The sequence below is a fragment of the Macaca nemestrina genome, chromosome 13 (genome assembly GCF_043159975.1).
Source record: "Macaca nemestrina isolate mMacNem1 chromosome 13, mMacNem.hap1, whole genome shotgun sequence".
NCBI classification, from domain to species: domain Eukaryota; kingdom Metazoa; phylum Chordata; class Mammalia; order Primates; family Cercopithecidae; genus Macaca; species Macaca nemestrina.
Genome location: NC_092137.1, coordinates 119,829,816 through 119,854,857, shown reverse-complemented (window position 1 = coordinate 119,854,857; position 25,042 = coordinate 119,829,816). Strand labels below are relative to the sequence as shown.

At 46.8% G+C, this 25,042-nt stretch overlaps 1 protein-coding gene across 2 annotated transcripts in view; it reads right to left on the bottom strand.

The window, feature by feature from the left end:
• The window catches only part of CRACDL (CRACD like), a 146,127-nt gene extending 140,612 nt beyond the window's left edge, over positions 1-5,515 (bottom strand). Inside the window, exon 1 of one of the 2 annotated variants that reach the window (XM_024795486.2) lies at positions 5,259-5,515. The gene's annotated coding sequence lies outside the window, so the exon portion shown is untranslated. Of the gene's footprint in view, positions 1-1,336; positions 1,425-5,258 lie in introns of those variants that run through there. The other variant, XM_024795487.2, reaches the window with a different exon arrangement.
• Positions 5,516-25,042: the final 19,527 nt, after the last annotated feature.

Genomic DNA, 25,042 nt, shown 5'->3' with positions numbered 1-25,042 from the left:
TCTGTCCTGTGTCTCTGCCCCATCCCCGTCCCCACCCTCTGTCCTGTGTCCCTGCCCCATCCCTGTCCCCACCCTCTGTCTTGTGTCCCCTACTGCATCCCCGTCCCCACCCTCTGTCCTGTGTCCCCTACTGCATCCCTGTCCCACCCTCTGTCCTGTGTCCCTGCCCCATCCCCGTCCCCATCCTCTGTCCTGTGCCCCTACCCCATCCCTGTCCCCACCTTCTGTCCTGTGTCCCCTACTGCATCTCTGTCCCCACCCTATCCTACCTATATCACCTACCCCATCTCTATCTCACCCCTGTCCCCTCACTTCTCCCTGTGTGTTCTAAATTGCATCAAGGTTGCTCCCCACATGACAGCTTCCACCGGCAGCTGTGCTCGGGAGCACTGTGTATGGCAGTTATGCTCATTTTCCTTCAATGCCATCAGACCTCAGATGTAGAAGGACCCTTTATTGCTTTAGGGAGCGTTACTAGTGGGGGTCCTAATTGGTAATTATAACAAATGCCCTTTCACCTTCTTACAAGAAAGACAATAAGAGAGTAATACCTACAAATAATTTATGGAGCATTTTCTATGTTTGTCACACAGCACTCCATGTAACGCTCTTGTGTGTGTGTGCATGTGTGTGTGTGTGTGTGTGTGTGTCTGCCACCTCCCACCCCATCTAAGGGGTGACTGAGGTTGCAGGACTTCTAAGTGGCACAGCAGAAACCAGAGCCTGGGCTGGGTATGGTGGCTCACGCCTGTAATCCCAGCACCTCGGGAGGCCATGGTGGGTGGATCACTTGGAGTTGGAGACCAGCCTGGCTAACATGGAGAAACCTCGTCTTTACTAAAAACACAAAAATTAGCCAGGCGTGGTGACAGGCACCTGTAATCCCAGCTACTTAGGAGGCTGAGGCAAGAGAATCCCTTGAACCCAAGAGGCAGAGGTTGCAGTGAGCAGAGATCACGCCACTGCACTCTAGCCTGGGCGACAGAGCAAGACTCCGTCTCAAAAAAAAAAAAAAAAAAAAAAAGACACCAGAGCCTGACTCTCCTGACCTTGACTGGACCAACTGCTTTAAAAAGAAGGCAACCTCCCTGCCATTTTCCCCTCCCACATATGGGGCAGCGTTTCCGACAGCAGTGTCTTGGGAACTGCACACCCCGCAGCTGATGGTTCTGGTGCTTCCCACAGACATGAGAATTTAAGGGTAGATACCAAGGACAGACTAGTGTATGGACCTCAGAGGTTAAGGCAAATACTTCTGGAAGTTATTCAACTACACACATAGTTAAAAACCAGCCCCACACACCACAGCCAGGAGGAGGCCTGAGCAAATAAATACCTTTTAGAAACGATCTTCCATAATTTCCTTTCACAGATACCCAGATCATAAGAAAAATGTCTAAGAATCCTTCCTACCAGCAGTCTCCTCTGGAATGGTATCTGAGCCTGTGAAAAGCCGAGGGCTGACGCTGCTAAGGGAGTGCTCTGTTACATCACACGCCTGTCTTACCGTTTCTCATCATTTCACTGCTAAATTCACTGGGCACCGCCAGCAACAGCGTCTCTTGTTCATTATCCACTTGGCTCAGGATTATGGGTTAGACTCCCTTAAATGCAATACAAATATCTTCAAGGTAATCTGTCAAAACTCCCCTTCCAAGTCCTTTGTGAACTGAGTGTGAACTAAACCCAGGGCTCGGGCTTGACAAGGGCTCATCTTATTCGCCAGAAGAAGCAATTACGACTCAGACCTTTCCGGCTTGTAGTGAGTGCCAAGCACACGGGGGTTTGCTCGGATGACGAGGCGGCAACAGCATAAATAGGAACGGTGGCTTGGAAAACGCCGATCCCCATGAGAGTGGGCCGGCCTGTACACCCAGAAAGCCATTCGATCCCCCCAACACTGCCACCAGCTACTCCTTCCTCGCCTTCTCCCAGCCCTGACTGAAGTCTCCAGCAGCCCTGATGGCTCTCCCAGTCTTTTTCAGGTAACAAAAAGGCCTAGCACACTTAACCTAGGGCAGTGATGAATACAGAAATATTTTAAACTTCCTTTTATGTATCAAGGGCAAAGCCTGGAAGCTGGAGCCTAGAGCTCTTCCCAAAGCCATGATGTGCAGAGGACAGAAGACAGAACCTAAGAAACAGCCCCGCCCCACAGGTAGAAAAATGCCCTCTGGGCCTGGGACAGGAACCCAGGCACTGAGCACCTACCGCGGTGCACCCCCACTGGAGGGGCAGGGGTGGGGCTGAGGGGGCGTTCCTGTCCTACTTCCTGCGGGGACTCTGGGAAGGCCGAGCTCAGAACAGTAGAAATGGAGGCCTAACACGGCTCAGCACAACCTGGGCGGGCTCCCAGGTGCCCAATAGGGGCCCAGAAGAGAATTCAGAGTGTGGGGACCTCTGGGCCAATGCAAGAGCCAGGTCCCCGCTGTGGCTCACCCTGGGAACACCAGCTGCACAATGATGGAAACATGAGCAGGAGGCTCCATGCGGAGGGGAAGGGGACGCACTGGGGCACCGCAAAAGGACCAGATGACCAGCCAGGGCCGCTCCTCTCCAGCTCTGATGGGACTACAACCCTCTCCTGGTGCCCAGGGGTGACTTGTAGCAAAAAGGAGTCCCCGAGGAGTAACCTGGAGAGACTGAGAGACTGACTCTCCAGGGACAAAGCTACCTTTAAGCTAAATAGCGACTGAAATAATACCATTGATTGGGCTCTGGAAAAGCGGAACCATGCACTGGGAACTGAGTATACCAAAAAGGGAACCAAGGGACTTCACTGGGGACAGCAAAGTCAAGCTCACTTACACAAAATTTTGCACCCTTCCGCAATAAACCCGGGGCAGGTTTCCACCCAGAGTCTGCCTGCAACACAAGCAGTATTTATGTGCACAACAAGCGGCTGCATGACAAGGCACGAGGCCAGCCTGCAGGGGAAGAGCTAGCGGCTGCAAGGTAGCTAAGTCAAGGTAGCTAAGTGGGTATACAGGCCCACCAGCACATCAGAGAAAACCCGCCCTCCTGGAGGCCTGGTACCTTTACATCTACTCTCTCATTTAACCGACAGCATCCCTGAGGGCTGGCCAGCTGAGTCCATTTCAGCTGCTATAACAAAATACCATAAACCGGGCAGCTCATAGACAACATTTATTCCTCACAGTTCTGGAGGCTGGAAGTCCAAGATCAAGGCACTGGCAGGTCGGGTGTCTGGTGGGGGCCTGTTCCTCACAGAAGGCGCCTCCTCGCCGTGTCCTCACGTGGTGGAAGGGACAAGCAAGCTCCTTGCGCTTCTTTTATAAGGGCACCAAGCTCATTCATGACCTATCACTTCCCAAAGGCCTCATCTCTTAATACCATCACCTTGAGGATCAGGAATCAACGTATGAATTTTTGGGGGGGACACAAACATTCAAACCATAGCACTATCACTGCTCTCATTTCCCTGAAGAGCGCAATGAGACTGGTCAAGATTCTTTTTTGTTTTTTTGTTTTGGTTATGGTTTTTTTTTTTTTTTTTTTTGAGACTGAGTCTCACTCTGCTACGCAGGCTGGAGTGCAGTGGTGTGATCTCAGCTCACTGCAACCTCTACCTCCCTGGTTCAAGCAATTCCCCTGCCTCAGCCTCCCGAGCAGCTGGGATTACAGGTGCACGCCACCATATCCTGCTAAATTTTCTGTATTTTTAGCAGAGACGGGGCTTCACCACATTAGCCAGATTGGTCAGGAACTCCTGACCTCAGGCAATCCACCTGGCTTGGCCTCCCAAAGTGCTGGGATTGCAGGTGTGAGCCATCGCGCCCAGCCAAGATTCACCTTAACTAGCCCAAGAGGGCCAAGCAGAGCAGTGATCCCAGTAGGACAGCCACCTGTTAGTGAGCCTCATATGCCTGATCCTCTGCAGTAGCTGAACTGCGCAGCATCCACGGATGGTACACTTTATTTTCTAAGTGAGGAAATAGATGCTTAGAGATTAAGAACTTGACTCTCAGAGCAGGTCCAGAATTAGGGTGAGGTAAGTGAAGTACTCACCATAGGCACAAAATTTAAGGGGGTACCAAAAATGCAGTCAGATAAATGCCTTATTACAACATTTTAAAACATCAAAACAAATACAGAAATCCACAATGTACAAAATCTCACACTTTTAAAAAAAGACAGGATCAGTGATCCTGATTTTTCCTCTTGCCTCACGCTCCAAGATGGCACAGCACAGGAGCCGAGTCCAGAAACCAGCCCAGCTCAACCTTCTCCACCAGCTCCAAAGCAGGGACGCCTGATGTCATCACACGACACTGTCTCTAGATATCTTTCTCCTCACAATTTTATAACCTCAATAGGTTCTTAGGATGACCACAGTGCTCCATCATTCCAGGCGTGCGTCCGTGGGACCGAGCTCCAGGGAAAATACCAGGGGTCTACACTGATTCTAGTCTATGGTATATGCAAATGAAGGAAGGCTGCAGGCTCGAATAACCGAGTAGGATACTTTAAGACCAGTTTGGGAAGGTGTGAGCTGGCTCTAAAAGGGTAACACAGCTGCCTGTCTTCCACTTGGATTTCCTGGCTCAAAACTGTCAGCAGGACCTAATGCCTGCAGGCGGCTTGCACCTACACAGAGTCAAATTCACACAGTGGCACTGCTTCTGACTTGCATTTAAAAGCAAGTGACTATTATGCTCTGATCACATGTGAACTTCATACCAAAGCTTTGTTCTGTTCAACAAATATTTGTTGATTAAAAATGTGAACACTTCCTAGATCAACTCCAGAATCCCTCCCGGGTGGCGTGTAATCAAAGCCTAAAACCTGTTAAATAAACCATCACCTAAAGCACAAGGCAGTTCGTGAATGTGTGCACTCCTTTCCCCTGCAAGGGCGTGTGGAGACAGTGGGCATAAAGACCTTGCATGCTAACAATTTCAACCGAGCAGGACCTTCTCTCCCTCCTCTTTCATTTTCCTGGCGCGTAAACTGCTGGTTTTGCCTCATAATGGAAAGTTGAGTCCAGCAAAGTGAGCAAAGGGAAACTTTGGGCACTCGCACCAGAGCGTCCGGCTCCCCCTCGGCCCCAGGAGCTGCCCAGGACTTCGGCGGCGGGGGTGGCGCCTCTCCCGGTCCGAGGGGGCCCCTGGCCTCACGGTCTCTGCCCTCGACCCCCTAGCCCCAGCCCGCGCCACCCCCGCCCGGTGCCTCCGCGCCCACCCCGTCTTCGACCCACGCCTGCCTTGGGCCACGCGATTTCAAACCCCTTGAGGTACCTGGCACGGGAGCGTGGCCCGGGCTCGGCGAGACGCGCAGAGAAGGGCACCTTTCGCGGGGTGCGGCGAGCCGGGGCTGCTCCCGCCGCGGTGCGCGTCTGGCCCCCGCCCGAAGCTGCGCCGACGCAGCAGGTGGCCGCGCGGCCTCCAGACAGCCCGGGTCTGCGGCCGGAGAGCGGGACACGGGCGCTGACACTACCCTCCCGCGGCCGGCCCGGCCCTGCGCCCGGCGCGCTCCCAGCTTCCAGCTCCCAGCTGCGGGCGCGCCGGCTCCGCTCGGCTCCGCTCGGCTCGGCGGGGGCGGACGCCGCTCAGCTCCCCTCGCCGGCCGCCGCGCGCACCTCCCCCGCGGTGCGCCGCTCCCAACGCCGCCTCCGCAGCCGGCCGGGCGGAGCGGGGCCGAGACCTCGGGGCTGGGGGTGCAGGCGCCGGCCTGGGCCTTGGCCGCCCCGCGGGAGGCGGGAGGGCGATCGGGGTGCGGGCCCGGCTGCCCAGCGCTCCCTCCCGAGCCCGCGCCGCTCCCGACCCGCCTCGGCTTGTCCGCGCAGCGGCGCTGTCGGGGCTCCAGGAGGGCCGGGGCGCACCGGAGACCCTCAGCGGGCGTCAAGTCAGTCCGGGACAGGCCCAGGGCACCCGCGCGCGCCGGGGAGAAGGACCCGGGACTCCAGGTCACCTCCGGATGCGCCCTCGAAGTCGGTGGCCTGCGGCAGGCGTGGGCGCCGGGGGAAGGAAGTGTGCATTTGAATAAAAGTAAAAGTTTGTTATTGTTGTTGTTTTATAACCGTGTGGGGCCCGAGCGTCTCCAGGCTAATTAGGGAAGCTGCCGCCCAGTCTGGAGGTGATTCATGGGTGTGACACTGGCGAGTGTGGGAAGAAAAACAGCTGATGCCGTCTCAGCTGCGCTCGCCTTTCTTTATTTTCTTTATTTCTTTCTTCTTTTTTAAAAAATGCTTTTTCTTGTAAAGACAGGGCTGGTCCATTTAGGGAGACCGCGCACGAGGGAGGCGCCTTGGGTGGTCACCCAGCGAATCTCCTCCGGAGCCCGAGCCGCGGCGTGGGTCTGCGGATGGTGCAGCCCGGCGGCCCCTTCCCCGGCGGTGCCCGCCCCGGGCCAGGCAGGCGAGAGGCGCGGGAGCTGCGTCCCAGCGGGGAGCCCAGGCCGCTACCAGTCCGCACGGGACGCCTTCAGCCCGGGCTTGAAGAGATGATGCTAACGTCAGACGGGGACTCTTGGGTGTCACCCGACGCCAGAATGAGCGGCCAGGTCCGCGCTGTTTGGAGGGGGTCACGCGGGAACCGCGCTCCTCCGCGGGACGCTGGGTCCGAGGTGAGCGCCGCGCACGCTGCAGGCCTGGAAAAGCCGCGCTGCTGCGCTGTCGGAGGCAGAGCCGGCCTGGACCCCGGAAGGAGCTCTCTCCACCTGTGGCTTTCAACGGGCTCAAAATCCCAGATAGAAGAATCGAGGGAAACGAGGCCCAAGACAGATTCCCACTTACTTGGGCATATCAAACGAAGTTTCCTTTTTGAATTTTTAATGTTAGCCCTTGGGCACAAGCTAGTCACTTAAAAGCCTCTTTTGATGGTTAAGTGCTTTAAGTTCCCTGTATGAAAAGAACAAAAATAGTGATTCAGCCTTCTAGCCCCCCAAATTAATAACCTGCATTCACAATGAACGGGTGACTCATGACAATCGGAGACAACGAGTTTGTTGGGTGCCTGTGTGTTTGCTTTTTTCAAAATCTTCAAACTAAACTGAGCAACTACCAAAAAAAGGCTATACTCCCCTCTCCTCTCCCACCTTGAGCCTCTGCTCCTCGCTCTTCAAAATCACGTTAGTTTTTGTTGCCGTAACTACTAAATATTTATGGACTCCATAAACTGCCTTTCTACCGAAGAAATTCGTCTCCAGAATATCTTAAACCTCTGGCTTTATTTGTGTTCTGTGGGTGGCTTTTGAAGTGCCTGGATGTTTTCAGAAGACAAAAACTAAAGTTCCTGGTGATTACTTAAGGCCGAGAACATGGTGTCAACACTCAAAATAGAAACTGGCGGGGAATTTTGTGAATAGGTTGGGAAAATGGACAATTATCTGGAGCCTGGTAGAGCAAGCACCTTCACCATCATGCTTTACAAATGTGGGAAGGAAGAGTGCGCGTCCCCTACCCCTAGCACTTTCACCTCTGGTTCCCAGGGCCCTGCCAAGTGGCTGGCAGTCAAGGAGGCTTTTCCCCTCCTTAATGCCTTTTGGATCAAGCCTTGAAGCCAGGTTGAGAAATGACTAAAATGTTCAAGTAAGGATTTGTCAAAGTTGCAAAAGAAACAGAGACCCCAGATAGCTTTTCTTGCAGCCTGCATGGACAACCGGAAAGCCAAGAGCAGGGGGTTGGTTGTTTTTGAGGCTCCAGAACATCTCTCAGCTGCCCTTGAACACATCCCTTTCAGAGAAGGAGAACCTCATTGACAAGCCAAAAGAAAGAAGACCATGCTACTTCTAAATATATTGCACCTCACTGGGAACACGCTTTTATCAAATACTAGGCACTGATCTAAGCCATTTACAAACAGTCACTCATTTAAATCATCCACCTGCCAGCAGACCCTCTGAACTAAGACCTGCCATTACCCTGGTTTTGCAACCAAGATGCTGCTATTATCTCCATGTGGTAGATAAGGAGACTTAGCGTGAGACGGGCAAGCACCTGTGCCCAAGGGCATGCAGATAGTAAGTGGCAGAGCCAGGGTTTGAACCCCTAATCTGCAGTTAAGGCTGGGCAAGGCTGCCTTTCTGAAAATGATGTCTACCTCTGCATACTGAAAATATTTTTCAGTTTAGAAAAGAAAGGAATATCAGCCCTTCCCACACTCAGGGAAGGACATACTCTGGGATCTCAGAAAGCAAGAGTATTTACACTTTTGATATTTACCCTTAAAAGTATTTACATTTGCTTCTTCACTCAGTTATTCCCAGCACCATCATCATCATTGCTAATCATCAGTCCTGAGTCTTCACTTAGTCAAACCAGATGCTGGTGATTAATGGGGTGAAGACGGTGAAGTCAAAGGCAATATGCTTCTAACCCAGGTGGTAGCAGGGACACTCCTTCAGGACAGTATTCATCCCAGGTTCTGCTTTTGGGTCTTGAGACACTCGATCTGCTTGTCTTCATCTGGATTCAGAAAATACAGCCCCATAGGCACAGACATCCATCCCTGCTGGGGAGAGGATTGGAGTCAAGGGCCAACCAGGAACCAATTAGGAAGAAATGATGTCTCACCAGGTCCATTTCCCAGGTGAGCCTTGGTGGCAGAGGTCGAATTGAGCCGCCTCACTGCCAGAGGCCACAGGGACCCTACTCCTGAGGGGCTCTCTGCAGGCTGGCTGTCCAGCAATACCCAGATCCCAGCCACCATCCCTCTCATCCTCCTCCAGCAATAGGGATTGGACCCTGTCCTTTCCCTCTTTCAAAACCCTTCCCTGGCTTCTCTGCAGTGAGGTTGAAATCCAGACTTCTTAAGAGGACCACAGCTCTTGGGCCTCCTTTCAGTACCACGCTCTGCTCCCTCCACTCCAGCCACACTGGCCTTCTTCCGGTTCTGTGAACACCCCAAGCTTCTTCCTGCCCTGGGGGCTCAGCCCAAGCTGCCCCCACCCTTCACCTGGCTGACTCCCACTAATTTTTCGGGTTTTAGCTGCAATGACATTTCCTTTGGTCTTTTTTCCTGACCTGTATTTCCCTCCTGCTCCTCTTCTTTAGAGAACATATTACACTTTGGAGTGGTTTATTTTTTATTCCATACTGGAGTCCCCCACCAGCGCACAACCTCCAGGAGGGCAGGGTCTGTATCTGTGTCCAGCACCTAGCACGGTGCTGGTTTACAGCAGCTGCTGGATCAGTATTTATTAATCAATGAACTTCCACCATGACCTATCATGACCCTGAAACTGCTGTACCTCAGATGCATGAGACTGCACCCACTCTCTCTTCCCAACTCTTTTCCACCCTAGTCTTGCTCCCGTTGTTTCCCGAACTTCTGCTCCTCCCACATCCAAGGACCTTCTGCTCCAACTGCTCATTTCTGACGAGTCATCTCTCTTCAGCCTCCACCCTGCCTAACCCTGAGCCTCATGGTCATCCCCCGACTGCTCTCTTACCAGCACCCCCAGTGCCCTCATACCTTGGTCTCCCGCCACCACACCTTCCTGGTTGAAACCCCAACCGTACACCAGCCTCCTCTCTTCCTACACAAGCCCTTTGTGCCGCCAAGGAAATTCACAGAACCATGCAGACCCAAACCACAAAAATACAGTCTCCACCCACACTCGGGCCTTACTACCTTGAGCCCATTAATGCCTAGTGTTCCATTATTGGAATGCTAAGCTTGTGGGAGTTATTTACATCCTACTGCTCAAGGTCATGGCCAAGGTCTGATTTTTCACACACAAAAATTGCAACCTCCAGCATAAACGGGTTAAACATTCTCTGAAAAACAAACAGGATGGTACATGAAATAAGAAAGAAGGAAAGATCACCAATAATTCCAACCGCAGAGGTAATCACTGTTGGCATTTTATTGTTTTTCTTCCAGTTTTTCTTTTTCCAAAAAAGGGGTTTAAGCTGGCCTGCAAACTCAAATGGCTTTTACATAGTTGAGATTAAGGCAAATACACAAGATTGTATCCTGATTTTTTCAGCTACATTCTAACACAAGTATCTTCCCTTGTGATAATGTGGTTTTTATAAATATAAGTTTTTAATAACTGATATTCCATTATGTGATGCATCATGATTTATTATTTTAAACCATTTCTCTATTGTCTTATTTTCAACTTGGGAGTATTCTACAAAATTCTTTGACCAGATCTGTAGGCGGCCAGACTCAGTGGCTCACGTCTGTAATCCCAGCACTTTGGGAGGCCGAGGCAGGCAGATCACCTGAGGTCAGAAGCTTGAGACCAGCCTAACCAACATAGTGAAACCCTGTCTCTACTAAAAATACAAAAATTAGCTGGGCGTAGTGGCAGGCGCCGGTAGTCCCAGCTACTTGGGAGGCTGAGGCAGGAGAATCACCTGAACCCTGGAGGTGGAGGTTGCAGTGAGTCAAGATCATGCCACTGCACTCCAGCCTGGGTGACAGAGTGAGACTCCGTATCAAAAAAAAAAAAAGTTTCTGTACGCATAATGTTTCTGCATTTATTTTGCCTATATTTAATTTATTTCCTTAGGAGACGTTCAGAGAGGAATCCCTGAGCTGATGACTATGAACGAGCTGAAGGCTCTGAGTCTCAGGGTGGGAAGGCGACTAAGGTTCTAAGGCCTGAAATACGCCACATTATTTCCTTTGTTCCTGCACAGCTCACTTTGCCATTGCCCACAGTAAAGGTAGCCCTAACTGCTCTCACATACTGTGTGTTCCCGGTCTGCACCATGTTCTCCGCTGAACAGATGGCTTTGTGTTCTTCTTTGGAGAACATTAATGACGGGTATGAACTCTCTCAATGCCCCATATCCACCCCCAGACCAATAACATTGATCTTTGATCCTAGACATGAGACAGTATCTCCCTGCCACTTAGATCTTTCTTAGGGAAGACTGGCTTGCACCCACTTCCTCCAAGAGCACCACCCACAAAGATGGATCTTTCCAATCTGCAAATATTATCATGACATCCATTGTTCATTTAGTACCTATAATATATAAGACATAGGGCCGGGCGCAGTGGCTCACGCCTGTAATTCCAGCACCTTGGGAGGCCGAGGCAGGTGGATCACCTGAGGTCAGGAGTTTAAGACCAGCCTGGTCAACATAGTGAAACACCATCTCTACTAAATATACAAAAATTAGCCAAGCGTGGTGGCGGGCACCTGTAATCCCAGCTACTCGCGAGGCTGAGGCAGGAGAATCACTTGAACCCGGGAGGCGGAGATTGCAGCCAGTCGAGATCGTGTCATTGCACTCCAGCCTGGGCAATAAGAGTGAAACTTCGTCTCAAAAAAAAAAAATTACATTATTTGCTTTCACAGATTCCCATTTGAATGTCCGTGAGGGAATTCTATGAAGGTCAGAGCTTTTGTGGAATGTGCCCAAAGGTCGTAGTGAGACTAAGTATCCCACCCCATACATGACTCCAAAGCTCTTGACTTCGGCGTGGCATTTCTAGGCATTTCCTGTGTTTTAGGCTTCATTGCTCCAGATTTGTCTTGGAAAAGGGGGTACATCATAGTCCCATTTTTCACATGAATTTGCAAATATGATCTGAGGATTATAGATTGTTACGCACATCATTTAGTGTTGATGCTTTGTTCTAATTCTATGAAATTCTGTTAACATTTAGACAGGCATTGAGGGCCTGTTTGCTCTCTTTTATTTTTCCTACTTTCTTACCTGTCATTTATGTTGTGTCATCTGTCACCACAGCACCCAGGCAGGTACATTTTTTGTGTACACAATCAGGCAGCAGTATGCGTTTTGTCTCTAACCAGCAATTAACTATCTTCAGGACAACTCCAACAGCCTTGAGGTTCTGCATTTATTATCACGCCTTTATTTCACTGGTTCTGAATGTTTTCTCACAAATTGTTACAGCTTTTTTTTTTTTTTTTTTTTCTTTTTGAGACAGAGTCTCACTCCGTCACCCAGGCTGGAGTGCAGTGGCACGGTCTTAGCTCACTGCAACCTCCACCTCCCTGGTTCAAGTGATTCTCCTGCCTCAGCCTTCTGAGTAGCTGGGATTCCAGGGGCACGCCAACACACCCAGCTAATTTTTGTATTTTTAATAGAGATGGGGTTTCACCATGTTGGCCAGGCTGGTCTCAAACTCCTGACCTCAGGTGATCCACCCACCTCAGCCTCCCAAAGTGCTGGTATTACAGGTGTGAGCCACCACGTCCAGCCTGTTACAGAATTTTTTGTAAAATAGGTGGCAGATTAAAAAAACAAGTGGGGCCAGGCATGGTGGCTCATGCCTGTAATCCTGGCTCTTTGGGAGGCCGAGGTGGGCAGATCACCTGAGGTCAGGAGTTTGAGAACAGCCTGGCCAACATGGCGAAACCCCATCTCTAGTAAAAACACAAAAATTAGCCAGACATGGTGGCTCAAGCCTGTAGTCCCAGCTACTAGGGAGGCTGAGGCAGGAGAATTCCTTGAACCCAGGAGACAGAGGTTGCATTGAGCCGAGATCATGCCACTGCACTCCAGCCTGGGCGACGGAGTGACTCTGTTTCAAAAAAAAAAAAAATCAAAATCAAGCAGACTTAGGTCAGAACACGTTTAAGGCATTCTATATTTTCCCTTTTGGAACGTTTCTCCTAATTTAAATACTATACATCTGATCTGGCCAGTTTACTGATCTGTCGGAAGGTACCTCAGGTTTAGTGAACATTAAACAGCTCTGGCTTAGTGTTGGCTGAGACTGGGAGGTTATATTTCTATTAGAAATTTATCATGGCTGATAAATTTCATAAAATTGCATTGTTTTACAGTTGGGTAAATCTTGGTAGCTGTTGTTCTTGTTTGTGTGCAGGGAAGGATTGGTTTGGTTTTTGCTTTCTGAGTGTGTCTGAACTAAAGGACACACATCTTAAGTGTGTGGCTTGAACTTTTACATACAATTACTCCCCTACCACCATCATCCACATCATGATCTAGATTATTTCCAGCACCCGGGAAGCCTTCTTGGGTGCTTTTTCAATTCGTGACAACCCCAGGTTCACCACTATTCCAACCTCTATTATCATAGACCAATTTTGCCCGTTGTTAAACCTGATAGACAGGCATAAGTAGACTGACACAGTGTGTCTTCTTTGGTGTCTGACTTCTGTGAGCCAACATTATGTCTGTGAGATTCAACCATGTTTTGAATATTTATCACTGTGTAGTATTCCCTTGTATGGATATACCAATTTACCTTGGGCACCATCTTGGGCGTTTGAGTTGATTCCAGGTTTGTGCTATTATGATAAATCTGCTATGAACATTCTTAAAGATGTTTTTGGTAGGCACAAGCACTCAATTTTCTGGAATATTATCCAGGTGTGGAATTCTAAGTCAGGGTATATGTATGCTTAGCTTTGGTAAGTATTGCCAAACATTTTTCTGGGGGTGATTGAACTAGTTTACATTACTACCATTCATGTAGAAGTTTCACATCCTCCACATCCTTGCATATGCGATGTTGTCATTCTTTTTAAGTGTAGTCATTTCAGTGGGTGCTGTAGTGACGTCTTATTGTGGTTTTAATCTTCATTTCTCTGATAACTAATGAAGAGTATCTTTCCATTGGCTACTTTGATATCCTCTTTTGTGAAGTGCCTATTTGCCTTTTGCTATTTTATTGGGCTATTTTTTTCTTTTAGATAGATAGATGATAGAGATAGATGATAGAAAGATAGATAATTGGATAGATAGATACATAGATAGAGAGATAGATGATAGAGATAGATGATAGAAAGATAGATAATTGGATAGATAGATGCATAGATAGATAGATAGATAGATAGATGATAGAGATAGATGATAGAAAGATAGATAACTGGATGGATAGATAGATAGATAGATAGATAGATAGATAGATAGATAGATAGGACTTTTTTTTTTTTTTTTGAAATGGAGTTTTGCTCTTTGTCCAGGCTGGAGTGAAGTGGCATGATCTTGGCTCACTGTAACCTCCGCCCCCCAGGTTCAAGTGATTCTCCTGCCTCAGCCTCCCAAGTAGCTGGGATTATAGGCGCCCACCACACCACACCCAGCTAATTTTTTGTATTTTTAGTAGAGACGGGGTTTCGCCATTTGGCCAGGCTGGTCTCGAACTCCTGACTTCAGGTTATCCACCCGCTTCAGCTTCCCAAAGTGATAGGTGATAGGATTACAGGTGTGAGCCACCGCACCTGGCCAGACAGAACTCTATATATTCCAGATTTCATTCCTTTATTGGAAATGTATCTATATTTGTATATATTTATGTATTTAAGTCTGTGTGTATATATGTGTGTGCATGTGTAGATACATACATACATACATGGAGGGAGGGAGGGAGACAGAGAGAATGCGCAAATACCTTCTCCCAGACTGTGGCCTGCCTCTCCGGCATCGGCCTCCTTTGTTCCTGCACAAGCCCTTCTGTGCTGCCCCGGAAATTCACAGAGCCATGCAGACCGAAACCACAAAAACGTACGGTCTCCAGCCTCACTTGGGCCTTAAAACATTTAATCATTCTCTAAAAAAACAAACGGGATGGTACATAAAAAGAAAGAAGGAAAGATCGAGAATTCCAACCACAGAAGAATCACTATTGCCATTTTATTGTTTTTCCTTCCAGTTTTTCTTTTACAGAAAAGGCATTCGAGGTGACCTGCAAACTCAAATGTTTTCTACATAGTTGAGATTAAGACAAATACATAATTTTGTGTCTTGATTTTTGCAAGTATGTTGTAACACAAGTATCTTCCCATGTGATAAAGTTTTTATAAATATAAAGTTTTAATAACTGGCTAATACTCCATTATGTGGGTACATCATAATTTATGTTTTATCATTTCTCTATTGCCTTCTTTTCAGTTTGAGGGTATTATACGAAATTATTTGACAAATATCGGCCGGGCGCGGTGGCTCACGCCTGAAATCCCAGCACTTTGGGAGGCCGAGGCGGGCGGATCACGAGGTCAGGAGATCAAGACCATCCTGGCTAACACGGTGTTAGCTCTCTACTAAAAATACAAAAAATTAGCCGGACGTGCCTGTAGTCCCAGCTACTCTGGAGGCTGAGGCAGGAGAACAGCGTGAACCCGGGAGGCAGAGCTTGGAGTGAGCCGAGGTGGTGCCACTGCACTCCAGCCTGGGCGACAGAACGAGACTCTGTCTCAAAAAAAAAAAAAAAAAATTTATTTGACAAATATCTGTGCATGTAATTTGTCTGCGCTTATTTTGCCTATATTTATTTCCTTAGGAGGCAGAGAGGAATTCCTGAGCAGATGCTACGAATGGGCTGAAGCATCTGACAGTCCTAGCGGGGGAGGCTTCTAAGGTTCTAGGGCCTGAATGACACCACATTCTTTCCTGTGTCCCTGCACAGCTCCCTGTGCTATTCCCCACAGCAAAACTAGCCCTAACTGCTGTCATTCACTGTGTGTTCCTGGTCCCCACCGTGTCCTCCTCTGGATGGTTTGTGCTTCCTTCTACAGGAAACATTCAAGTTACCAAGTATAAGTTCACGAATAAGCTGACCCCAAAATGGGGAGAGTTTCCTGGATTATCTAAGTGGGCCCAAGGTAATCATTAGGGTGTTTCAGAGTGGAAGAGGGAGGCAGATGAGGACCAGAGAGAAGGTTGTGTGAAAAGGGCTTGGCTCAGCACTGCGGGCTCCGAGGGTGCAGGAGCCGCAGGCCAAGGAATGCGGACAGCTTCTAAAAGCTCAAAAAGGCAAGTGAATGGATTCTTGCACCTCTAGAAGGAATGTGACCCTGCAGACACCTTTATTTTAGCCCAGTGAGACCACTATCAGGCTTCTGGCCTCTACAACTGTGGGGTAATTAATCTGTGTTGTCATAAGCCACTAAGTTTGTGGTAATTTGTTATCACAGCAGTAAGAAACTAATGCTGAATCTATTTTCAATTTCCCTAGTTGTATTGCTGGTAACCCCATTTTCCAATTCCACTCACTGGCACAGTCTATATAGCAGAGGTGTCTAATGGTAGACACACCTGGGCTGAAACCTGGCCAAATATAATAATATTTTAAATGGGGGCTGTCATTCACGCTGCTCTAATGGGAGTTAGACTGACTCTAAGCTAAGGCTCTTCTAGGAACCCCCCCTTTTTTATTTTTATTTTTTGACACATGCTAAACGCTGACAGTCTGAGATTGGAGTCTTGGGCAGCCATTTAAATGCCTGTGGGCAATGTCCATCACAATATCTTCTGGTAACTCAAAAACATTTTCAGTTTTAACTTGTTCAAATTTTACAGGATTTATTATTAATTCTTCCCTCTTAAAAAAAAAAAGGTGTGCTATGCTATCTAAAAGTCATAGTTTTGTTGGTTTCTAACATTAACAATGCTATTTTCCATGAAACTGCACTTTCCTGCTTAACGCTTACTCTTTCTGACACCTACTACTTTCTTATTCAAAGGCCGTGTCAGCTTCCTGGCCTGTAGGTGAATCTGAAAGATTATTTTGAAACAGTGCACATAATGATGCTCATTTGATGTTTGTATGAAACAATATTTTAGACAAGAGAAAGACGAACTTTGATGATGGTTATAAATAAAAAGTCCAGACCACTGCTTTTCTTTTGGGCAGAGAGATAAAACAAGCATGTGTCTGATTTGCGTGCTGGCCCACATAGCTCCCTTTGCAAATGTGGCTTTAAACCAGCTAATCTTTTAAAAAGTCTTTACAGACTAATTTAGAAGCAAGGAGAACAAATGTGGGAGTATAAATGTGAGGCACCGAATAAGAGTGACAGTCTCTGCCAATGAACACACCGCTGTGTGTCTGCGTACCCAATGGCGTTCACGATTTTCATTTAGATGACGCTACCTGGGGCTTGTTTCACCTCCCCAGCACGATGTGCTACGTGACTGGAATTCAGATTTGGAAGGTTCGATCCGCACTGGAGCCTACAGATCGTGCTCTTCAGCTTCATTGTCTGAAGGACGGGAGAGTGACTGGCCCAAGGTTACCCACAAATGGCTAAGCTTGCCTCACACCTGCACCCAAAAGACAGCAGATAGAGCTCCTGCCACCTCCTCTCCCAACTGATTCTCCCATTTCTCCTCTGATTCTGCCGCTTCTCGAGTCTCTGCTATTTTGCTAGTTGCCAGCACAATTTTGACAGACAAGTTTACCTTTTTAGTAGAACAAATTAGCAACATTCTTATTAATTTGATAGGAAAGCAACATCTTATTTGCCTGACATGGATTGTACATGGAAAAAGGGAATGTAGGGGTTTTTAAATTATAAAGATATTACGATAGGTCAACATGTGGGGAGTTCCTTAATTGTGGCTGAGTTATGAACAAAATTACGTTCAGAAGCAGTTGTTTGGTACCCAAAACATATCCTCCTGTGAAAACTGCTTCGGCAGCTCTTCCTTATCTCTGTCAGGGAAATGCTCTGACATTAAGGCAAAAGAACTCAGCGAATGTTTCTATAGCAAATGGTAACACTAAAAATAGTGTCTGGAGTGAAAGTAAGACGTGGAATAATTTATTCACTGTTTCCATGGAAAAATAGGGAAGTGGGAATAGATGTAGCCACTGTCTGGCTGTGCCTGTGAGGCCTTAGGCAGATTGGGAGACTTGCTGAAAAGAAGTGGGCTGGCATGCGCTGACATCACTTTCTAAACAACTGTTAATCATGTTACCACCGTCTCCATTATCTCCTCCCATTCTGAATGTCTAGGACTCTGTGGTTTACTTCTTCTATGTATATATGAAAGTGTTCTTTGACTGTGTCTTTGTATCCAGTTGCCTATTGCCAGATCAGTGTTAATTCTATACAAAATCACCCAGGAGTGGTGACCCTATGTGACATTGTGATACAGGTGAAGCTTGTTTGTGGTGCACTTGGAGTTCTCTTGCAGCTCAAAGACCTATCCTGCAAATGCCTGGATCCACCTTCTGCAGGCAAAGCCCTATTTTATTGCCCACCTCCAGGCTTCATTCAAATATACCCATCATAGAAACCTCAGCTAGTAAACCAACATGTTGGTAAACCAATTGCATAGCAGGCTTTGTTGGCCAACACATGTTCCTGCTTAATCCTCATAAAAGTCCTGTGAGATAAATGTTATCTCCATTCCAAGAAACAGGAAACTCAGAGGGAACTTGCCCAAAGTTTGAGTAACTAGTGAGTGGGGAAGCCAGAATTCAGAACCAACTGGGTTTGACCCCAAAGCACTCAGTATGAGGTCTAAGGCATAGGCACTCAGAAGTCGCCTCTCTTCCTCTCTATTGTGAAGAATTTGGGGAAATTCTGATAAATGGATTTAGATAATCTGGTGGTTCTGAACTCAAATGCTTGGTAGAAACTTAAATGTATTTTCCTTCTAACCTACGGGGCATAACCATAAAACCAGCAAGCTGTGAGAGCTGCATATGGCTAAGCTGACTCCCATGCTTTTCTGGTATTGCCTGTGGCTTAGGGATGCCGCCCTCTTGCCTCCCATGGCTTACCTTCCTTCTGTGGCCTGAGAACAGATTTAGCTAAACGAACATATTCCTGCTTCCTCGTATACAAACGGGCGCTGGCTGGGAAAGGAGAGGACCTGTGACTAATGTCATTAGCCAGCCTTTGTGAGCCTCTGGGAAGATGGCTCTGCAGTTCTTTCAGCTAAGCCATGATGTGAAAATAGCACATCCCAGGATTCAATGCTCTGCAGACAATTAAAGTTGTGGATTTTACATCAACACAAGTGACTTTATAGCTCAGTTTTTAAAACAAGAGATTTTTTAAAAGTTTATTCTGAACTTCTAACCTTGGGTACAATGATGTATGAAGGACTAGTTTTAACAACTAGAAAACTGGGGGGAAAAATGAAACAGTTATGTTCATTTAACTGCTAGCAGCACAGGACTGTGAGCCCTGAGAAGGAAACAAATTAAGTTGAATCCTAAGATCGCCTTGGCTTCCTGCCTGAAGGTGATTTCTGGACTGCGTGGGCAAACAGAAAGAACTCAGTGTCTGGCAGCCTCACTGAGTTAAGAAAATTGGGATCAGAATTGAGGGAGGCTGAAGAAGCTGGAATTTGCAGGGCAGAGTTCTGGGAAGGAAAAAGCCAGGGGAAAAGAACTCCAGAGGTCTAGTCTCTGCTGACAATGAGGCTGCAATGCACAGAATGAAACTCCACAAGGCAGGGCAAAGGATAAACAGGGACCTGTAGGTTGAACAGTTCCCAGTGCTTACTACAGATGGGGGTTTATTCAAACATTGACCAGCTTGTGAGCCCCAACAGGTCGTCCTTGGGGATCACACAGCTCCTTCGGTGAAGACAAACGTTAGTAGTGGGATTTTCCCTGGATGAATCATCCTCTAGACCTACCTGAGCAAAGTGTAAGAGCTTAAACTGTGTCCCCTCAAAACTCCTATGTTGAAGACCTAACCTCCAGTACCTCAGAATGTGCCCTAATTTGGAAGAGGGTCATTACCGATGTTATTAGTTAAGATAAGCCCGTACTGTTTTGGGCGGGGCCCCTAATGCAATGAGACTGATGTCCTTATAAAAAGGGGAAATTTGACTGGGCGTGGTGGCTCACGCCTGTAATCCTAACACTTTGGAAGGTCAAGACGGACAGATCATCTGAGGTCAAGACTTCGAGACCAGACTGGCCAATATGGTGAAACCCGGTCTCTACTAAAAATACAAAAATTAGCCGGGCGTGGTGGCGGGCACCTGTAATCCCAGCTACTTCAGAGGCTGGGGCAGGAGAATCGCTTGAACCAGGGAGGCAGAGGTTGCAGTGAGCTGAGACCATGCCACTGCACTCCAGCCTGGGTAACAAGAGGGAAACTCTGCCTTAAAAAAAAAAAAAAAAAAAAAAAAGGGTTGGGGGATTTGAATACAGACACACCAGGAAAAAAGCCATACGAGCATGAAGGCAGAGAGCAGGATCATGTGTCTAGAAGTCAAGAAACACCAAAGACTGCCCGGAAGCCCCAGAAGCCAAAGGACAGGCCTGGAACAGATTCTCCCTCACATCCCTCAGAAAAGACCCACCCTGCGATCACCTTGACCTAGGATTTCCAGCACTGTGAGACAACACATTTCCGTTGTTCAAGCCACTCGGTTTGTGGCACTTTGTTATGAGAACCCTAGCAAACTAATATACAAAACTCGAAAAGCAGATGGCGGGCATGGGCAGTAGGGGAATGCCGGGGAAGCCACATTCTATGAGACCCTGTGTCCTCAGCCAGACCAGTTTGCACTCACATTGCCACAATGAGATTCTAAATGTCAAAAAGCCGAAGGTCCACTTGATGACTCCGTGTTCAATAGAAACTTCAGGGCCAGGCGCGATGGCTCATGCTTGTAATCCCAGCAACTCTGGGAGGCCAAGGCGGGCAGATCACTTGAGATCAGGAGTTCGAGACCAGCCTGTTCAACATGGCGAAACCTCACGTCTACTAAAAAGTGCAAAAAAATTAGCCAGGTGTGGTGGTGGGCGCCTATAATCCCAGCTACTTGGGAGACTGAGGCAGGAGAATCACTTGAACTCAGGAGTCAGAGGTTGCAGTGAGCCAAGATCATGCCACTTGACTCCAGCCTGGGTGACAAGAGCGAGACTCCGACTCAAAAAAAAAAAAAGAAGAAATTTCAGGTGATCAAGTCTGTCTAGATAAGACCCCTGTGAAAGACTGGCAGAGGAGATGTTGGACTTTTTCACAGAGTTCTTTAAAGATCTTGTAGACAGACTTTAAGTGTTTGGAGACATTGTGTCTTCCTTGGGAGTGGTGTCATAACCAGATCTTTAACCACTGGTTAAACTGGTGAACTGGGGACCTACAGCACCAACTGAACTGGCAGACTCCAAACAGGCAAACCAGGTGTATTTTCCATCCAGTGGGCTCAAATGTTCAATTTGGACTGGAAAAATCTGGGCATTCTCCCACAACAGTGTATCTCTCCATGAACTGCTGGATAGAGAGCAGTTTAAAGCATTAAAAACCAAACTAGAGGCCGGGCACAGTGGCTCAAGCCTGTAATTCCAGCACTTTGGGAGGCCGAGACGGGCGGATCACGAGGTCAGGAGATCGAGACCATCCTGGCTAACACGGTGAAACCCCGTCTCTACTAAAAAATACAAAAAAACTAGCCGGGCGAGGTGGCGGGCGCCTGTAGTCCCAGCTACTCGGGAGGCTGAGGCAGGAGAATGGCGTAAACCCGGGAGGCGGAGTTTGCAGTGAGCTGAGATCCCGCCACTGCACTCCAGCCTGAGCGACAGAGCAAGACTCCGTCTCAAAAAACAAAAACAAAAACAAAAAACCAAACTAGACATATCATTCTTAGCCTATTCAGGAAAAGGTATTCAATGATCAGTCCATTTTTAAAGGTTTGAAAAGCTGCAAATCCAAGACTACAGTTTCATTCTACAGTTAAATTGGTGTGGGATCTTTTTAATTCTTATTTTTGCAGACAGTTGCGCTATACGTAACAGCTGTGTCAAAATAACTGATTCATGGCCCTCCTATCTCCAAGTTTTAATTTTTAATTAATGTGTGGTTTTGAATTTTTTGGTTAATTTCCTTCCTCACATGACCTCTCTTATCTTTTATAGTATCTAAATCTACATACCTTAAGCGAACCTGACAACAAAGAAAAGTAATAGGAAGGAAAAAATCTGGGCGGTGAAGTGATTGGTTTTACCCTTCATACTCTGAAACTCACTGCAAAACCACACGAGAAGAATAGCTAGCCCAGCCTTGCCATTCTTTCTCAAAATGAGGCTTGTTAAAAAGAGTAGACCACTAACAACTCCACGCCCCTTGAAAGATTAAAATCACTGCCCGAGTCATTTTAGTCCTGAAGTGACCAGCAGCACGAGCATTCTCAGACAGGCTGTTCTTGTGTGACTACCAAGGTATGACCTCCAGTGGGACAAGCAGGGAAATAGACTGTGCTTTCCTTCCTATCATTTTTTTTTTTTTTTTGACTTAAGGTTGCTGCAGAAACACGGGTGGGTTTGGAGAGACAAGTATTCAAAAATCTTCCACAATTCTTCCCCAAAGAAAAGTAGGGGCAGATGCCTACTGCCATAGGGTCTCCACAGGATGGGCAGAGGAGTGCCATCAACAAAACCAGGGAGTGGAAGGGGGCGCTGCCTAAACTGGGAAGCGTACCATAAACGTCAATGGTGTTAGTATTGGTGGAAAGAAGCCTGGTTCTGGACTTGATTCAGCCCTGAGGTGATTGTCTACCTGTGGCAATTTTCAGAAACTTCGTTAACTTCAATTTTCCTATCGGTAAAATGAAAAGATTAACCTGTTTAGAATGTATCTGATTTCAAATTCCAACATTCAGTAGTTCTGGCAGAAGATAAAGAGGCTAGATTTCATTCTTTCTTGGTAGATGAGAGATTGACAATGAACAATGTTTTGAAAGTTATACATTACATATAGTGTTATTTGGCATTGCCATTGAATTTTCAGCTGCATTTGTGTTAAAATAACAGCCCCCTTTACTGTGCATTTACAATGTGCCATACACAGCACCAAGCATGTTATAACTGTATTGTCTCATTTTATTCCTTATTCACTGGCACTGACATCTGAAGAATCAAAGCTTAACAAAGGCATGTAAGTGTAACAGGCAGGAAGCAAATTTAGGTCTTTCTGGTTACAAAGTCAATGCTTTCGACCACCGGCCACCTCCACATGACTCAGTTGTTTCTGTTTTAAATCAAAGGGGGTTTATTTTCATAATAAACTCAACTTCTGTTGATTTCTTTTTTTTAATTTTTTATTATTATACTTTAAGTTCTAGGGTACATGTGCATAACGTGCAGGTTTGTTACATATGTATACTTGTGCCATGTTGGTGTGCTGCACCCATCAACTCGTCAGCACCCATCAACTCGTCATTTACATCAGGTATAACTCCCAGTGCAATCTCTCCCCACTCCCCGCTCACCATAATAGGCCCCAGTGTGTGATGTTCCCCTTCCCGAGTCCAAGTGATCTCATTGTTCAGTTCCCAACTATGAGTGAGAACATGCGGTGTTTGGCTTTCTGTTCTTGCGACAGTTTGCTGAGAATGATGGTTTCCAGCTGCATCCATGTCCCTACAAAGGACACAAACTCATCCTTTTTTATGGCTGCATAGTATTCCATGGTGTATATGTGCCACATTTTCTTAATCCAGTCTGTCACTGATGGACATTTGGGTTGATTCCAAGTCTTTGCTATTGTGAATAGTGCCACAATGAACATACGTGTGCATGTGTCTTTATAGCAGCATGATTTATAATCCTTTGGGTATATACCCAGTAATGGGATGGCTGGGTCATATGGTACTTCTAGTTCTAGGTCCTTGAGGAATCGCCATACCATTTTCCATAATGGTTGAACTAGTTTACAATCCCACCAACAGTGTAAAAGTGTTCCTATTTCTCCACATCCTCTCCAGCACCTGTTGTTTCCTGACGTTTTAATGATTGCCATTCTAACTGGTGTGAGATGGTATCTCATTGTGGTTTTGATTTGCATGTCTCTGATGGCCAGCGATGACGAGCATTTTTTCATGTGTCTGTTGGCTGTATGCATGTCTTGTTTTGAGAAATGTCTGTTCATATCCCTTGCCCACTTTTTGATGGGGTTGTTTGTTTTTTTCTTGTAAATTTGTTTGAGTTCTTTGTAGGTTCTGGATATTAGCCCTTTGTCAGATGAGTAGATTGCAAAAATTTTCTCCCATTCTGTAGGTTGCCTGTTCACTCTGATGGTAGTTTCTTTTGCTGTGCAGAAGCTCTTTAGTTTAATTGGATCCCATTTGTCAATTTTGGCTTTTGTTGCCATTGCTTTTGGTGTTTTAGACATGAAGTCCTTACCCATGCCTATGTCCTGAATGGTATTACCTAGGTTTTCTTCTAGGGTTTTTATGGTATTAGGTCTAACATTTAAGTCTCTAATCCATCTTGAATTAATTTCCGTATAAGGAGTAAGGAAAGGATCCAGTTTCAGCTTTCTACTTATGGCTAGCCAATTTTCCCAGCACCATTTATTAAATAGGGAATCTTTTCCCCATTTCTTGTTTTTCTCAGGTTTGTCAAAGATCAGATGGCTGTAGATGTGTGGTATTATTTCTGAGGACTCTGTTCTGTTCCATTGGTCTATATCTCTGTTTTCATACCAGTACCATGCTGTTTTGGTTACTGTAGCCTTGTAGTATAGTTTGAAGTCAGATAGCGTGATGCCTCCAGCTTTGCTCTTTTGACTTAGGATTGTCTTGGCAATGCGGGCTCTTTTTGGTTCCATGTGAACTTTAAAGCAGTTTTTTCCAATTCTGTGAAGAAACTCATTGGCAGCTTGATGGGGATGGCATTGAATCTATAAATTACCTTGGGCAGTATGGCCATTTTCACGATATTGATTCTTTCTATCCATGAGCATGGTATGTTCTTCCATTTGTTTGTGTCCTCTTTTATTTCACTGAGCAGTGGTTTGTAGTGCTCCTTGAAGAGGTCCTTTACATCCCTTGTAAGTTGGATTCCTAGGTATTTGATTCTCTTTGAAGCAATTGTGAATGGAAGTTCATTCATGATTTGGCCCTCTGTTTGTCTGTTACTGGCATATAAGAATGCTTGTGATTTTTGCACATTAATTTTGTATCCTGAGACTGCTGAAGTTGCTTATCAGCTTAAGGATATTTTGGGCTGAGACGATGGGGTTTTCTAAATATACAATCATGTCATCTGCAAACAGGGACAATTTGACTTCTTCTTTTCCTAACTGAATACCTTATTTCTTTCTCTTGCCTGATTGCCCTAGCCAGAACTTCCAACACTATGTTGAATAGGAGTGGTGACAGAGGGCATCCCTGTCTTGTGCTAGTTTTCAAAGGGAATGCTTCCAGCTTTTGCCCATTCAGTATGATATTGGCTGTGGGTTTGTCATAAATAGCTCCTATTATTTTGAGATACATTCTATCAATACCAAATTTATTGAGAGTTTTTAGCATGAAGGGCTGTTGAATTTTGTCAAAGGCCTTTTCTGCATCTATTGAGATAATCATGTGGTTTTTGTCTTTGGTTCTGTTTATATGATGGATTACGTTTATTGATTTACATATGTTGAA